The sequence below is a fragment of the Motacilla alba genome, chromosome 2 (assembly GCF_015832195.1).
Source record: "Motacilla alba alba isolate MOTALB_02 chromosome 2, Motacilla_alba_V1.0_pri, whole genome shotgun sequence".
In the NCBI taxonomy this organism is placed as follows: domain Eukaryota; kingdom Metazoa; phylum Chordata; class Aves; order Passeriformes; family Motacillidae; genus Motacilla; species Motacilla alba.
Window position 1 is genome coordinate 6,954,042 of NC_052017.1, and position 15,704 is coordinate 6,969,745.

The 15,704-nt window shown below is 40.4% G+C and overlaps 1 protein-coding gene across 1 annotated transcript in view; it reads left to right on the forward strand.

The window, feature by feature from the left end:
• DPP6 (dipeptidyl peptidase like 6) overlaps window positions 1–15,704 on the forward strand; it is a 542,989-nt gene that overhangs the window by 1,127 nt on the left and 526,158 nt on the right. The window lies entirely within an intron of this gene.

A 15,704-nucleotide genomic window follows, 5' to 3' on the forward strand; every position in this document is an offset into this window, starting at 1 on the left:
GTAGAGGGATATGATTCTTTAATACCTAATGGGATGCACCTTAAAGAAGGGCAAAATTTACATTTCACCATATATGGTGCTGTGCTAACTTCTTTTTTTATTTTGTTTGTTTGTTTGTTTTTTAAATTTCATCTCTTAATACTGGTGTCCTGTTCCATCCTCTAGACTTGGTGTTGTTTGAGATGCTGGTGCTGCTGCTCACCTGGTTGTATACTTCATGTGTAGTTAGTGTGGACCTGACCCTACAAACTCTTAGGCAAACAGGTTTACTTCATACCTCCCTTACTGTGAAGTGAATACAGTTGTTCCTCCTTTTTTCATATTGTATTTTAGGATTAAACCCACTAATCATAAGGCTATGTGAATATTAAAAGATGCTACATGATGAGGGATGTGGAAGTAAACAAACAGATTAGATGAGTCTGCTGAAATTATTTACTTAGCTCCATGACTAATCATATATTTGAAGTTGAACCTGTACCTAAGCTCTTTGCATAATTCAAGGGCCCTAAATTAAATGTCTTCTGGATCTTGCCTGTAATTTCAATGTTGGGCCTCCTTCCTTTGCACTTTCTGGTTTTCTTTGACTTTTGGGTTGAACAGCTAAGGTTATTGCATATCAGTAATAATTTATTGTATCAAGCTGCTGACCTAATACTTTAATGCAGAAGAAAGAGATGGGGCTCAAATGCGTATATTCTTAACACACCATAATTGATACATTTTTATTTGCCTTGAAGGCATTTTTGTCTCATTTTCAAATGCTGGATATTTTTTCCATTGGAAATAAATACCTTTTTTTTTTTCAAGTCATAAGATTGAAACGATTGATGATTTCAGGATTTAATTAAAACACAGAAAGCTCCATGCATGACTGATTTAGTTTCAAGGAAACCTTGCAGAGTTCCAAAATGAAGTTTATCAAATGGGATTGAAAAATCAAGTAACTGCTCAGTAAGAAGTCTCTGATGGAGTAGTCAGGAGGCAGAATAGCCAAGTTTTTTGTGACTCTGACTTCTAAAGTATAGAAATTAGAGATGCTGGTGAGATGTTTCATATCTGTGCTTCAATTGTTTGAGTTTTTTTTCTGAACAACTAACAAACAAACAAAACCTCAATGAAAAATAAAACAGGAGAGCCACAAAGAGGATTTATCTGACTTTTCTAATCTCCTAACTTTTGAACTTGCAGCCAATTTTAACCAAAATTGACAAAGTAAGAGTAATCTTGTGTCAGCTTGCTACAAGTTCCATGGAAATAAATTGTTTAATACAGAAGGATTATTTAATACCTATATAAAGGAAGATACAGGGAGAAATCTGTCCCACATGGCTGTTGCTACAAGAGCATCTGTCCTTTGCCCATCACAGGCTGTGCAAAGACCGGGAGGGAATGGGAGGAAGGAAGGAGCACAGAAGGAACTTCCAGAAGAACAGGAAGTTTATGGAGGCAAAGATGCAGCCATGAGTGAGGGCTGAGGTCTTCCCAAGGGGGAGTGCGTTGAGCAAATAATTTGTCATAAATCACTTTGTTGTCACAGCTGATGAAACATGTTAGGGGTTTTTTTGTCCTCCCCCAAAAAAGTTGTTGTGTTGTGTCAACTCAAATGCCAGCTCAGTGAGGTAAGGTCACTCTTCCTTCTGGCTTCTCCTGAGGTTCCCCTCTTGCTGGGCAATGGGCACTTAGACTTCACATTTCTTTTGCAAGATTTACAGCTGTGCTCAGTTGTGGTGAGCAAGAGAGGCAGCATTTCAAAGGAGGGATACAATTAAAGCCCTTAAGTAGATGGGCTTGATTGTAATTCCAAACTCTAGTAATGCATGCCCACTAAAAGGTGTATATATTTTTAACATTTCTATGTAATGTTTTTCAGCTGTTTCTAACCAAGAGCTAGAAGCTCTAAGCCACTTGTGAGTGCTATTGAAAGACTGATTTATTGTCTAGAGAGAACTATTTTTGAGAAATAGTTTGTGTACATACAGCTTCTAATGCTCTTTTTTTCCTGCCTGTGACTAATCCCTTTGCCTTCCCTAAGATAATTTGTGGGAGGAAAGCAAGAGGATTCACCCCAATGCTGTAATGAAAAGCTGTGTCACAGGAAGATTTCTGATGTGTTGGGGTGGTTGGGGTGGTGAGCAGCCCAAGTCTGTACAAAACCCACCCACCTCTCTTGTGTGGGCTGGGAGCAGGCTGTAACTCTGGTTAAGGAAGTGCACTTCACTGCAAAGTCACTCACATCCTGCCAGAAGAATTTGGGGGTCAGTTCCAAGCTGCCACATTTCGACAGATTTCTTGAAGCAATTAATGAGGGCTAAGGCCATATGGGGATTCAGGCTTTTTCAACACTACATGTTGAAGCTCCTGGCTTTTGGCTTTTATTCAGCAGTCCAAAGCCCCACACCAGCCAATACATGACACAGAAATTATGTTTTGAATTTAGCTTCTTTTCTTAACTTAATACCAAGGAAGACACTGTGAGAAGGCACTTGGTTTCATGTTGGAACTCCCAAATTCATGTCTTCAGGGAGGAAAATCTATAGAAATGATTTGGGGTACTTTCTTTAGAAACAACTATAATTGGAGTCCTTCGTCTGAGGACCATCCCCATCCTCACCCAGTGAGAAAGGAGGTGTGCTGTGGAGCAGGATTTGTGGATCTGGTGTCCTTTCACGTGTTGTTGAGGATTCAGAGACCCACCAGCTTCCATCCTTCTGGGACTGTTGTACCCATCAGGAGACAGGCTGCTCCACAGCAGGAGCCCTCTCATCTCTCTTGGGGAAGGGGCAGAGCAGAGTTCAGGGCTGTTCTCTGGAGTGGGTAAGATGAAAACTCAATGTCTCTTGGGGACAGGGGGATGCACTGTCTCTTTATTTTGGATGAAAATGCCTTCAGCCAAACCACTGGCTGACATGCACAATTTGGAGGGCACAGTCTAGACCCCCAGCTCTGTACAGCAACCTCAGCAGGACACTAGGATGTGTTGTTTGGCACAACCCTGCTGCTATTCAGTCTCTTCTGACTTCTCCCTGAGTGTATTTTTGAACAATTGCAGCTGTTTTGTGTGGAGCTCGGTGCATGTCTTCTGGATCAGGTCACCCAAACCTGATTCCTGTTGTCATATGAGATGTCAGTCCAGCTCCTTTGCCATCCTCATATGCAGCTTATGACACCACTGATGAATACCCAAACTGGTCATGTGTTTTGAGGGTTGATTATGGGTTTATTAGGCATTTATATCTTTATTTTGTGCAGCCAGGCTTTAACCTCTCCCTCATTTCAATCCTGATGTGTGGGTGGGAGACAAGTGGTTTTTGCTGCCTCAACAGCAGTGATGAGAGTCCCTGTATGGTAAGAGGAAACAAATCTGCATTAAACCTGAGCAAATGGGGCTTGTTTCCGTCATGGATTTTGTTGGTGTCAACACAAGTCACATTTTGGAATGTAGCAAATACTAAAAGCCACCTTTCCTCTCTCAGCTTTAATTATGTAAGCATTAAAAAAAGCTTACTGGAAAAAAAGTTTGACTATTCACCTGAATAACTGTAACCTCACTTTTAATCAGCAATAATGAATTCTCAAGCATAACAGCAAATCATTTGGACAAATTATTTTTTTTTCTTTCCTTTTAAAGAAGAAACAATTGTCCTAATCAGCAGTATTGGTTTGTAAGAATGAGGGTATGAAAACAACTCAATGCAGTAATGTAAAGTGTTTGTTGAAGGAAAGCACACTCAATTAAGCTGAACTGAAAATACAGTTATGATTGTACCCCTGGTTGCTCTCTCTCATTGTTTTGAAAAGAACAAATTTAACCTATGAGAGAAACAGACTGCTGATGTAGGGTGTTCTGGCTGCCCTGGTCTAAAGGGAAAGGGCAACAATTGTACAGCTGTGGGCAAGAGGTCCATAATGTCCTTTTAACAGATTATGAGGGAATTTGGTTTTATAGTTTATTCCGTAAACGATTAATAAGAGATTATTGCATCTACACTGGCTAAATCTAATTACCTTCTCTTTTAGATGAACTATTCCCCTCACATGAATTCCACTGATTTCAATTGAATTACTGCTTATTTATGTTGGTTTAATTGCAGAGAGATTCAATACCTCCAAAGTTATGAAAGCAATAGAGGCACAGCATTTCTAGGACTCTTGGATGCAGAAAATTGAGATAAGGAAGCTGTGCTGGCTCCTCTGTGTTATTGCTGAAGCAGAAACAAGTTCAGCTTTACTTGCACATTGTGTTTTACTGTGAGTGGTAAGTTATCCTGCCTGGGCACAGCTGAGCAGTGTATTTTTGAGTTTCCTAATTTTAATGCTCTAGTGGGAATGCAAGGTTGACTTCCACACCTAATAAGTATTAAAGTAGGACTGGATGTAGCAGCCAGGGCTTTAAAACATGATCAGTCAGCTGTCTCCAAAATCCAGCCTTACTCAGAGGGCAGTCCCTTGGAAATTACACTTCCATCTCAAAACATCAACCCTTCAGAGTGGTTTAATATAGTATTGCATGAGAGAAACAGACAAGATCAATGCCCCATCCTGCTGGATGCTGTGACCCCACACAGACAGAAATGCCTTGGCCTTCAGTGTATTTATGGTTTAAGTTGACAATAAGAAGTAAAAATCTGGGAGAATGAGAGAATGACTCTGTTTTTGCAGGCAGTGAAGTACCAGGAGTAAACCACCAAAAAAGTTCAGACTAGGTAGAGATGATAGATTGAAGTTGAGCTTTTTTGCCACAGAAAATAAGGAAACACTGATCATTTTCCATTTAAAAGCCAGCAGACTCATGTGCTTCCCATATCCCACCAGCATATCCCTCTCTGTGAAGCATGATATTCCTTCCCCAGGGCAGGTGTCAGCAGGAAAAACCTGTGGGCAAAGAGAAAACTGTACACTTGGGTCCTCTGTCCATTAAGGATCCAGATATTAGTTTGGCCTCTTAAGGAACAGGGTTTCATTTTGCACAAGCAGTGGAGCTTGTGTTCATTTAGCTCTTTCCCCTGTACCAATTTGTGAAAATCCTCTATCTTCTACATCCTTTGGGAGGAACTTTCACAAAACTGCAAGGCAAAACCCATCAAAACTTCAAGTGGTGAACTCTAAATCAAGAAGATGTGCCAAGGAACTTAAGGCAAAGTGTTTGAAACTGGTTTTTATTACATTCTCTGACTTTCTTGTAAACTGTCATTTTCAGTGGACACTATCTGGTACACGTGCTGAATTTAGTGAGAGAAGTTCTGCTTCTGCTGATGTAAATGGAAAGATGATTTTAGAAATTTTACTGCTTTAACCAATGCAGCCCTAAGGATTTTAGGAGTAACAGCTGTGGGAACTTCTTGATTTGATCTTCCTATTATTTCAGACAGTGAAATCTGCTTTGTCTATATTTCTACCTGTAAACCTGATGGCTTTTGGCAGTTAATTCCAGCCATGTTCCCTAGAGCTCTTCCTGCAACTGCCTGAGTGTCAGCTGTCTCATAAAGGTCCCCTTAACAGGAAATTTGGCAAGAAGAATAATGGTGGGTCAGGACCAGAAATTTCAGTGGAAGGCTCAAACACCCCTTTGAAGGATGGCAAGACAAAGGGAGATGGTCAGGCTGACACTGCAAATGTCCTGAATGATCAGAAAACCTCCTGGCAGGGGTTGTGCTTTCCCTGACTGGAGGGAGTCCAACCACAGGATGCAACCTGAGGAACAGCAGGCTCCTCTAGCCCTGGTGTTGGTGGAGCATCCTGTCTGGGATATTTTGGGTGATGGGGAGCAAAAGGAGCTGTGGTTTTTGTAGCCTTAAGCAAATATGCACCAGCAAGGGTGTACTTTGCTTACAACAGCTCTTATTTTAGGGGCTGGAGGAAGAGTGTTCCTCCCCCATTAAATATTTGCCTGGAGCCTTATGGAAGAGCTGTGTGGAGCTCCAGGGGTTTCCAGCAGTGCGTGGGATCTTGTGCTCTGCATCCCTGCAGTGTCCTCAGGCACAGGAAGCCCTGAGTCTGAATCTGAATGAGTTCTGGGCATCAGCAGCGACAGAACCATCCCTGTTTGTTTGTGGGTGCTGCTCTGCTGCTGTTTTTCATCTTTAATGAGAGTTGAACACACCATAAAGTTTTATTGGGTGTTTATGCTAACAAAATTAACTAACAGTTGGTGCTTAAAAAGTGCAGCCAGGGCTCTGTGCACTAGAACTGGGAATCTGCAATGGCTTTTTAACTGGTGTAGGACAGAGCAAATGTGTGAGTGCCAATGTCATTCAACAGCAAACCACTTTATATTAACTTCTTATAGACCAGAACTGATTATTTGAAATTTCCAAAATAAATCTTCGCATGATATGTGCTTAAACAAAATCAGATTTTCAGACATTAGGTAGCTGGAAAAATTGTGGGGTTAATTTATAATACCGAGACTAATGTGCTGATAATCAAAATAAATTAGCTTAGCCACTTCAATACTTCAATGCTTAAATCAAATAATAGGAAGAAGATTTATTTTAGCATTTTGATTATTGTGTTTCCCAATAAAATAGATATAGTATCATGCTGTGAATACTGTGTGGATTACTTGAGGCCAGGATTTCAATGGGAGTACAAAGGACCTCTAGGCTACAGAAAAAAAAAGAAAAGGGATTATCTTCAAACTCAATTTCTTGCTCAGTAGAATGTATTTGGCTTATTTCTATATCAGCACTGTTAAGTAAATCTAGGAAAGCGATTTGGTTTCATTCATTTATTTATTTAGTGATTTTCTTTATTTTCATGCAGTTTCCCCGTGCCTAGTCTGGAGAGTTTGATGTTTATGATCTTTGCATTATATGGTGGAGTTTTATGCTGGTTTTAAAATAAGCAGATTGACATGCTGGAATGTTGTTTTATTTTATTTTTTTATCAGTGAAATAGTTTGATAATCAGGTAGCACTGCTTTATGAAGTATTTATGTAGGTATGGTCAAGGATGATTTGCATTTCATGGCATTTACATTAATAAAGTTTGGCTAAAACACTTGAGGGGAATGTCCTGATTCCTGCATTAAGCCCTGGGTTACACTGGGATAATGCCTGAATGTTTAGGCTTTACATTTTCACACTGCTACATTGTCATAAGTGGTAGCTCATTTTCAAGGCCAGACACTGCTGCCATCAAGAAAAACTTCTCTAACCTGCTTTTAACCTGCCAGTGTAGGCATGGTATTGGAGAACTGATGTGAACTCACAGAAGTCAGCAGTAGTTCCACCTCACTGAGACTGGGACAAATGTTCTGCCCATGCTTTAGTTCTTTAGTGAAAGTAAGGATGAGCACTTCCCTTGCATGGTCTGTGAGCTCTTTGGTGGAGGAGGATAACTTGGTAATTCAGTAAGTGGGGTTCCCATCTTTATTTTTGGCCTTGATACTCTGCTTTATATCTGAGAATTGAACAAATTTTGGTGCAAATCATTCCTTGGAATGAAGGAAAAAAGGTAGAGGAGGGACAGACATGGTTGTTTGCACAGGCCCTGTTCCATGTCATCCAAACCTTGCTCCAAAAGACAGCCTCGGAAGGAAAAGTACCCAAAAGACTGAGTTGTGTTGTAGGTGTGGAGTACATGGAGGGTAAGCCGGGACCACATCAATTTTTCAGCTCACTTGAAAGGAAGGCTGTTAAAATCATAAAACCTTGGGTAATTTAAAAAGAGAGCATGTACAGCTCTCCTTGGTGTCATGTCTTCAGCTAGGCAGAATAAAATACACTGCAGCAGAGTCAGGGCTTGTCCCTTGTGAGAGCTCCAGGGAGAAGCTTTGTCAGGGGTCCGACAAAGATGGTGGGCACTGGGCCCCTCTCAGCTATGCTGGAAAATTGAAAAAGGGCAGGACATCAACATTTAGAAATCAGCTACTTTTCTTATTTGCAGATGGCATCCAAAATTGGAATGCTAGGAAGAGGCTGAAATTACGGCAGACAGATGTGTGCTGCTGGTAATTTACTGCTACTCAGGACAGCAGATACACAATACAATTTCTTTTTTTATGTATCAATTTATGCTTCTAGGCTTTTGAATTTCCTTGGGCTTTCCCTTAGCATCCAAGCCATCCTAGTGTTTGCAGATTTTTAGTGCAGTTTTATATTCAAGTCCGACTTTGCTAGATAATGACCTCACACAGAGCCTTTGCCACTGCTTTAACTACTTCTCCTGAGTGGAGGATCAGAGAGTTTTTCATAGGTACAAGTCCAGGAAAGGGCCAGCAGCAGGGACTAACATCAGTGTTATTTCTATTGCAGCACTCTATGGGAATGCTGGTTGCATATTGGGATTCAATTGAACAGCCAGATAGCAGAATACTGCTTCCTGCATCAAAGAACTTAGATTTTAAATTTTTTCACTGCTTTATGGTCATCCCTCACGCTTAGGACTTTATTCTTCCTTTTATATTCTCGGTGTTTGGCTGTGATATCTGTGTGATCTCACTGTGGGTCATGGGGCTTCCCTTACCCTGGGGAGCACCGGGGCTGCGCCTGGGAACAGCAGTGGAACACATTTCCCTTGACAAGCTGTGCTGCCTCGCTGCCGCTCCTCTTCTCTGACCACCCGTTGCACAGTTAATCTGCCAGCAGAGGCCACTGAGGTTTTTCAGTCATTTACTCCAGTTTCAGCCACTCTTCACTGTTAAAAATCTCTCCTCCAGCAGCTCAGGACTAGCCTTCAATTTCCCAGGTCCTGATCTCTGCCTGCTCTGTACTTTCACATTTTCTGACTTGTTCCAAATTTAATCACCTGAGTTATCTCGATATTGTTAGAATTCCCTAAGGCTGAAGAAATATTACAGAACATATCTGTGCCCTGTCTGTATCTTTTACTCATTTAGGCTTCATTCCTTCTTCCTTCCTATGCCTGCTCTGCTCCTACTGTTTTGGGTGGGTTTCTTAACGGCAAGGGAGGGCACTGACTACTCCATTTTACAAAGAAGTTAATTTACTTTTGGTGAATAAAACCAGCTGGTTTTCCTTTACATTAATTGACAAGGGAAATTTGCCCTTTTTGTATTTTTTTTGTTGTTAATCTGTGTATATTTTTGCCTGTTACAGGGCATTTGTAGCACAAAAAATAATCTGTCTTGCTGGTTTGTCCAGCTCAGGGGCACTAAAGGGCTGATTGGGCTGATATCTGAAACACAGATATCTTTAATGGCACTTGAAAAGGCACTGGCGGCTCTTAGGAAGGTACTTCAAGCTGCCAGTCAGAAGCTGCATTGAGAATTTCTAGCCATGCATGATCACAGTAGAAGTGATTAGGGTATTAGCCAAGGAAGAAGAGAGGAAAGAAGTTGTTTATGAATCCTCAAACTCGTTTAGTTATGGCAGGAATTTGTTAATGTGTTTTTTTTCTCTTTTATCCTTTTTTTTTTAGAAAACTTCAGTGCTTTTTATGATTTTAATGGAAAGTGATCAATGCTGTGCAACATCACAGCATTATGATCAAAATGCTACAACTATCTTCGACAGCAGAATATTGTAAGGCACCTCCAACAGTTAACCTTCCTCACATTCTTTTCTGCTGTAGCTTCATTATATATTTTACAACATATATTTTTCATCAGAGAAATTCTGATTGGCAACTGATATGGACTAACTGAAAGAGAGGGACAATGTCCTGGTTTTCTTTAAGAAAAAGAAAATACTTTTGTATTTAAACATGTCTGATTTCCAGTAATGCCAACAAAAGCAACATCCCTAAATCTCTAGTGTGCTGATGGAAGAATTGCCTCTAAAGCTTTTCCAGTGTAAAACATAAGGTTTATTGAAGAATCAGTAATGAAGAATGATGGTTCCTCGTGCTTAAAGTTTTAGTGATTGTACAAAAATGAGGACTATAGCACTTTAAATTATAGTTTGTAGAGACATTACCATAAATTATTCTTTCTTGAAAGATCATTTCATATTTCTTTGTTAGCATTTGTTAGATTTGGTTTCTGATATGGACATCATTCAGGAAAAAAAATCAATATTTTATTCAATGGAAGTTGTCATTTTTGTACTCTCATGCTTTGGAAATAGAAATTAAAAAGAGTTAGGAAAAGGGAGCAAATGTCACTGTGGTCCTACCATTGTCATTTCCAGACTTAGCAATTTAACTAAGACTATAAAAATATTCATATGAACATTGTATTTACCTGAGAAGCAGCTGTACTTTGCAGAGGCTGAAATGTACAGATGCACCCGAATACTGCAATAAAGTAATAAAATATAGGTGTTACCAGAGCAAAGGTTTATGTTTACCTTGTGTGGTAGCAAGGTATCCTCTGTCCCATGTGTCATCTGAAAGCCAGCATGCCTGATCTTGTCAACAGCACCATGGGGTCCAGGTGATGGTTTTTGCAAAAAAAGATATTTTTTGATGAGTCAGAAGGGTATTCTGGACCACCACTGGAGGGACACTGCTTTTCTGATGTGTAAATATCAAGAATTCTTCACATTTTGGCTCTGTGTCTCCATGTACTGTAACAGCACTCCTAAGCACCTCTACAACAGCATTACAAATGAAATTTATCCATTTCATTGATTAAACCAACAAAAAAAAAAAAAAGAAAAAGTAAAGTGTTTATAGCTAGTGCTGTTGCAGAAGTGAAAAAATGCCAAAGTGCTGCAGGAGACTTGAATAAGTCTTTAGAAAGACTAAAACTCCCTCTCTGCACTAATTGGAATACCAATGTAAGGTGATCCTTAAAGAATAGGACTCAGTTTAGGATTCCAGCACCAATATTTGGACATTTATTTTTGCTCACATGTAACTTAGGAGCAGGATTTTTCTGCACTAGTGATGTATGAGACGTGCCATGTTTTCTTCCAGCTGCTGTTGCACGGGGACATGAACACCCCACAGCTCTTGCGTTGTGTCTGCTGGCACCAGCAGCATGTCTTGGGGATGCTGGGATGTCTCAAATGATGCTAACTATCTTCATTTAGTCAGTGGAATTGGACAGGCAGTACCTAAGCTCCCATTATAGTCAGTGGGACATAGTGGTGTCTAGGGAGTGATGAAACTCACTGCAAGGCTGCTGTGGGCTGGCTGCTCCCTGACTCACTGCTTGTATTCCATTGATTTTCTTTGACTACATCCCTGTTGGCTCTAATAGAAGTTTAGACACCTGGTACTCATATAAACACCCCAATGTAGACATCCTAATCTCAAATTGCATCCCTCTTGCAGCATCAGCCTGGTCTACTGTGTTCCTAGTTGTCAGTGTGGGTAGAATTATGGTATCAAATCCTTGCCTGCTATGTCCCAAGAGCCAGGACATTTCTTGTGTGTCCAGATGGATGGCTGAATATCAGAGTGTAAACAGCAAGCAAAGCTGAGAGTGATTTATCTATAAAAATATAAGGCACAGCAGTCAGAGCTTGGGGAAAAAAGACTGGGTCTATTTTCCTAAAATTCAGGTTTTAGCAAAGCTTTGTTTGTTCTGATCTGACTGAGATTGATGTCTGCATTTCAATCTTGATGAATCCTTGGAGAGGCAGCCTGTTGTCTGGACCAACAGAAAAAGGATGCTCACATGAGTTTGAAGATACCAGTTCTCTTGAAATAGGCAAATAAGATTTCAGAAGTGCTGATATCAGTGCGCAGAAGATTTATGAATCTCTGTGTGGAGCAGAAAGCAGATGCAGATGAAGCAGGGAAGGTTAAATCGTGCTTTGCCAGAAATTGTGAGCATGAGATCAATGTCAGTGTCTCTGGCTGCTGGTTCCTTTGGGAACCCTGATAAACATTAGCTAGTCACTTGTTGCTCAGGCCATGCCTTATTTTGTAGATTTTGCTCTAAATAAAGTTAATTAATGATGAGATCTTGTGTTGAATAATACTCTGCTTTCTCTTGGTACCATGTGTTATTTTTGCACAGTAGATTTCCCTCTCTCTACTGCTCCAAGAACTAAAGATGGGGTGTTTACTTCAGTGTCCAAAGGCAAGGCTCATTCTCCACTCCCTAAAGGTGGGTTAAATGCCAGCATGGTGACATTTCCCTCAGTCCTCTTGTCATAACCTCAGTGGGCTTAATTCAGCATGTGGCTGATGGAAAAGAAAAATCAGGCTGTCTCAGTACTGCCAACAGCTCTTGTTATACCCACTGTTAAATCTTAGCATTTAGTTCTACCCTGGTTCTTTAATATTTAGGGAAGAAAATATAAAATATTTAGACCTCTGAGAGAGACAAATGTCAGGAAGGTTATTCCAGGGGAAATATGGTTGGTTTAGTCTTTTTTTGTTTTTCTGCTGGGTAGCTCTGGCTTGTTGCATTTAGAGGGTTATTTAATTTAGTTGTGCTTTTTAAAGAAAGTATATTTTTCCATTAGAAATAACTTTATGGCCAAATGACAGAAAAATTTGTAAAATCTGTGGGGAAAAACATCAGCTCCTGGGGGGAAACATGCACACATTAGAAAGTAATTTTCAAAACTCTACCAGAACTTAGTGAACTGTGTTTTAGGTGCATTATCCTCTGAAGGGAGGAGATAAGGACTATAAAAGAGACAGTCATCAGCTAGGATATGTCTGTGGGCTCCATTGCTGTAATGTTTTAGCTCCTCAAAGCCTCTATTGAGATTTGCTACAGATAATTACTGATTGCTGTGGATTGGATTGAATTACATTAGATTAATATTACTGTTTTAGAGACAGTGGAACTGAGAAACAGGGACAGCAGGGACTGGATTTTGAAAGATATTTCTCACTTTTGTATTTAAACATTATATTTGGTAGCCCCTGCACAATTATCTTCCACTACACAGGAGGTGGGAGCTCTTTGTAGGATCTTTTTTCCATCTCCCACCTCTCTGGGCAACCTGTTCAAGTGCCTCACCATGCTAACAGTAAAGAATTTCTTTCAAATATCTAACCTGAATCTGCCCTCTTTCAGTTTAAAGACATTGCCACTTATCCTATAACTACATGCCCTTGTAAAAAAGTTCCTCTACAATTTTTCTGTAGGCTCCCTTTAGGCACGGGGAGGTGCACAGAACTCCTGAGAGATAAATACAGAATATTCCTAATTGTTTATTATTTGTAAGGTCACAAGCCTGCAATAGGGATTTTCCTGTTTCATCTGGTCGGTTCTGATGGCTTTCTGCATGACATGCCCATGATATGTATAAACACACAAATCCTTCACTTGGCTGGGAGCAAAACTCCTCTATAATGTTTAATTAGCCTTGGTTTGCAAAGCCCTGAAGAAAAATTCCTGAGAATCTCCCTTCTTTGCTTTATTCCCATGTTTGCTGCATGCAGAGAGCAGGAGCAGGGGGCTGTGTAGTGACCTGAGTGTTTTAAGCCATGATTTTTGCTGAATGCTGCTTGGTACCTTTGCACACAGGATCTGCATTCCCCAGCACTGTTTGTGGGTGAGGGAGCAGAAATGCCTCTCTAGAATGGAGCTCTGAGGTCTCCTTACTCAAACCCTGGTTTTTGTTCATTTGGACTCATACATGCTCTGTTAATCACTCAATTGCTCTGCTGCTCCTTAAAATGCTTTGATCATGAGGTTTTGGCTTTTTTTTTTTCTTTTTGTAGCATCCCTGCTTTCCCAGCTCCTTCATGACATGAAGGAAAAAGGGCAGTGGAAGTTTTTGGAATACATGCATGCTTAATTTTCTGTAAGCTGACTTGTATCCTCTCTCTTTGCTGTGGCTTGAGGTGAATTTTAGATTTTTAAAGCAGTGATATAAACCATTAAAAAGTTTTGCTGTCTAACCAGGCACAGTGCTTCTACAAAGCTGCCTCTTCCATCAAATAAAGATGAGAAAGAGATCAGACTGAGAAAATCACTCTCTTTAGGAACGAGGAGCATGTTTTATTGATCCAGAACAAGGAGGCTGCAGTGCTGTGCTGTTGGTGTGCATCATCTTCACTTGGGCATGAGTTTGACTCAAGGATTGCAGTTTAAGATCATAGTCAAGGCCTGTGCTTGACAGCAAAGTTTCAGAAGAAAATGTGAATGTTATATAGCAATTAAAGCATATTTTGATGCTGAATTTTGGGTACAGCCAAATATCACAAAATTTTAAAGTTTGTTGAAATTTGAAATTGAAACTTTGGAAAGCATAGGGGACAGAGGTGGCTGTAAGGCTGTTCAAGCAGGCAGGAGCTTCCAGCATCCCAAGAAAATACTGCAAGAGGCAGAGAGCAATGATGGGCCAGCTGGCCAACACTGTTACCATGCTGAAATGTCTGAGCTATGTTGGAACACAGGGTACTGAACTCTGACATGCCATTCCCTGCAAAAAGCAACTCCTTTTTCTCCCCTGTGGGGTCACATTTGAGTCGAACCTCGAGGCCAAAGAAGAGTTGCAGGGCTGTATTTTTGCAGCAGTACAGCTGCTTTCAGCAGGGCTCTTTTACTCTCTGGGTGGCTGCTGAACATTACAAAGCCCTCGTGGCACTGGGCACCAGCCAGGGCATGTCCACATTTCCAGCTGAATAAAATCCCTCAGCTCTTTCCCTTTCACAGCACCCAAGAGATGGAGATCCCATTTTCCAGGGGATCAAGCCAAAGATCCTCACATGCCAGTGGCAAGTAGAGGCTACTTTCTGCCATGCATTATTTATCACTCTTCCCACCTTTGTGCTGCTCTAAAGGCTCCCTTCTCTCTACCTGCTCTGAAGAGGTCTTAAGCCTGGCTGAAAATCAGAACTGTTCTGCGCAATTTGGTTTATCTTTTGGCAGCAGCATATTAATTACTTTGTAATGAACCTCAGATGTAATAATAAGCTGCATACTGAGATCTGTGCCTTTCTTTTCTTTAACTTCTATGTTAGTTATTGTGTTATGGGGAAGTTACATAGTTTCTTTTCCTAGAGGGAGATTAAACATTGTTGGTCCTGACTATTCCATTTTTGCCTGTCCCTTGATTTTTAGGCTGTGCTGTAGTTTAATTTCAGTTTGTGCTGATCTGTTTAGCACTTGTAGTGGGTTTCCAGGTTTTTAAGATGAGGACCAGCGTCAAGCTATCCTTTTTTTTTTTTATTCTCTTCAGCTTTCAACTCAGATCTTGGCCTCTCTTTGGCAGGTTGTATAGCCAATATTTGCACCTGTTGACTGCTGTCATGGCACCTGAGAATATTTTTGTTTCCAACCTGAGATTTTCTGTGAGAGGCCTGTTTCTAGAAAGGCTTTAGTCCCCAACAGAAGAAGAATGAGGCCATTTATTTAGAAAAGTTAGATACCTACATACCGCTTCTTAAAAATCCTAACCAAAATATATATACTGATTTTTTTAAGAGTGGAATTATCCAATTAGATTTTTTTAATTTACCATGGCATCCATTAATCTGCTCTTTCCCATCTGAAAATGCTCAAGTTGCAACCTCCTTGGTTTCCAGTTACTTCTGTAATTCTATTTAAAAGTTCCTTTCACAATACACTGCAGAAAGAAAAAGAAAAAAGTGGTGGAGAGACTTTATATGCTAAAGAGGCTACTTTAGACAGAGGCAATTAACTGGTGCTGTACAGTTCAGACAAGAAAATCAGGAGATGTGAACTGAAGATCAGTCTTTGAAAATGTGGTTAACAGGCAGAGCTTAAAGCCTCCCACTGCAGCAGACTGAGCTGAGGGCACTGGGGTTTGATCCTGGGTCCTAAGCAGCTTCCTCATTGCAACCCAAGATGAGGAACTTGGTTCCTTCTACTCTCAGATCTGTGATTATTCTTAATTTTCTTTTTTTTTTTTAAATTTAGA